Here is a 2329-nt window from a genome sequence, read left to right as displayed (position 1 = left end):
AAACATTAATGAGAATAACATAGTCATTGTTAACAGTATAGGTTCTGGATTTGAATCCTAGTTCTACACCTTATTAGCCATGTGACTTTGAGCAAGCTACTTAACCACAGAGTGCCTTGGTTTCCTCATGGGTCAAATAATGATAATAACATCTTATAAAGTTGTGAAGATAGAGTTAATACATATAAAGGGCATAGAACAGTTTCTTGGGGTTGAATAAGCCCCCAGTAAATGTTAGCAACTTTTGTTATACTTCAATGTTGTATATTTTAGGATAATCACCCACATGGTACAAGAAGTCTCCTTGCAAGAAAGAGCCTCCTTGCAAATTATGCCATAATACTGTATGCTATGTCTCCATTAAAGCCATATTACTAATAATTGAACAGAAAACACATACACACACAGCATTAAAATGGCTGACTATATAATCCTGAAAAAATATATTGTAGGCATCTTCAGATGACTTAGAAACTTAGAAACAGTTTTTTGAAAAAGTATACTTTTTAAAAAGTGGTCTCAGAATATTAAGATTTTCAAAAAATTAAAATCTTTGAAAATATGGTGATGACTTCTTATTGCACATGACAATTGCTTACTCATGTAATCAATTACTTTCTCTAGAAAAGTAAAGCATGTTTGTGTAACAAGGAAATTATAGATCAGTTCAATGAGGATTTATCCTTTCTCAGTCTGTTTGAAAGTATGAGATTGTTTTAATTTGTGAAGCCTAAGACATAAATAAAAATATAGAAATGCAACAGCAGAGAAAGAGTGGATTCTAAGAGAATATGGGTAGGATAACAAAATAGCTCAAGAAGGAAAAATAGATTTAGAAGTGGGTCAGCTCTTAGGATAATACTGTAGGGAATTTCTGAACCAAATCAGGTGAAGAAGAGACTGTCAGTCAATGGATAAGTGTCAGAGAAGGCCCAGCAAAACTTTTCAGGTTTGCTTTACCTGAGAACCTGGTTGGTCACATTGGTGGACCAGTTGTATTTCATACACTTCATCCAGGTTTTACATGGATACAACTGTGTCTCATTGCAGAGAGAAATTTTGGAAGCTGGAACCAATACTCTCTGTTCAATCATAGTACTTCCAATAATCTTAAAAGTGCCATCCTCGATGCCAAGCATTTGGCAAGCTGCAGTATGTGTCAATGATTCACTGATCCTTGTGGAGACAGAGTGTACAAAGGGGAGCAGTGAACACGCATACATAATTAGCTTTTCTAATACTCATCCTTAATATTCCCCAAAGCACCAGTAGAAAAGATTCATTTAATTTTTATAAAATAATATGTGATTCCAACTGAGATGTGATTCTTTATCATTTAGAAATGCCACATGGATACATCACATTCTACAAATACCCATTTAAACTATTAGAATGATACAACTCAGTCTTTGCCTTTGCAAATATGAAATGCATTTTGTAATCAACAAGAGTGGGTGCATCCTTGCATATGATCCAGCTTTCATCACTTTGGTTCCCTTTCTCTTGGAGACAATGATTACAGAGAATGAAGTAACTCTGAAAGTCATGTAAGTAGCCTATTTTTCTAGATAGAAAGATATTCTATACCTAGCCTTTGATTTTAGTTGAATATTTATATAGTTTATACTTTGTAAAACACACAAATGTAATCTTAGAACACATGGAAAATCCTTAAAAGTCTTAAAAATAATATAATAATCCTAAGAAAACATGGCTTTGGGAGAGGTAACCTTGGTTTATAACTTTATATGTTTCAGGCACACAAGATTGTATTTTGATTTCTGTATACATTAATGTGCCTAATATCCAAAATGTATAAACATGGCTTTTTTAAACTGAGTATCATATAAAATGTGCTCACTTTGGCAGCACATATGCTAAAATTGGAATGATACAGAGAAGATTATCCTGGCCCCTGTGCAAAGATGTCCCATATGTGAAGTGTCCCATATTTTGGGGGATCTTCCCAGGTGGCACAGTGTTAAAGAATCTGCCTGCCAATGCAGGAGATGCAAGAGATGCAGGCTCGATCCCTGGGTTGGGAAGATACCCTGGAGAAGGTAATGGCAACCCACTCCAATATTCTTGACTGGGAAATCCCATGGACAGGGGAGTCTGGCAGTCTACAGTGCATGGGGCCTCAAAGAGTTGGAAATGACTGAATGACTTAGCACTTTGCCAACGAGTGTCCATATAGTCAAAGCTATCGTTTTTTCAGTAATCATGTATGGATGTGAGAGTTGGACCATAAAGAAGGCTAAGCACCAAAGAACTGATGCTTTTGAATTGTGGGGCTGGAGAAGACTCTTGAGAGTCCCTTGGACTGCAA

At 35.9% G+C, this 2329-nt stretch overlaps 1 non-coding gene across 1 annotated transcript; it reads left to right on the top strand.

Annotated features, from left to right (window-relative positions):
• Positions 1–1853: 1853 nt before the first annotated feature.
• Positions 1854–1956, top strand: LOC145537257 (U6 spliceosomal RNA). The gene has a single exon (XR_014076287.1). It is a non-coding gene; the product is annotated as a U6 spliceosomal RNA (small nuclear RNA).
• The last annotated feature ends 373 nt before the right edge of the window (positions 1957–2329 follow it).

This window comes from Giraffa tippelskirchi, chromosome X (assembly GCF_054371585.1).
Source record: "Giraffa tippelskirchi isolate mGirTip1 chromosome X, T2T-mGirTip1v1.2.pri, whole genome shotgun sequence".
Taxonomy (NCBI): domain Eukaryota; kingdom Metazoa; phylum Chordata; class Mammalia; order Artiodactyla; family Giraffidae; genus Giraffa; species Giraffa tippelskirchi.
The sequence above is the reverse complement of the archived record's forward strand: the minus strand, read 5'-3'. Positions and strand labels throughout refer to the sequence as shown.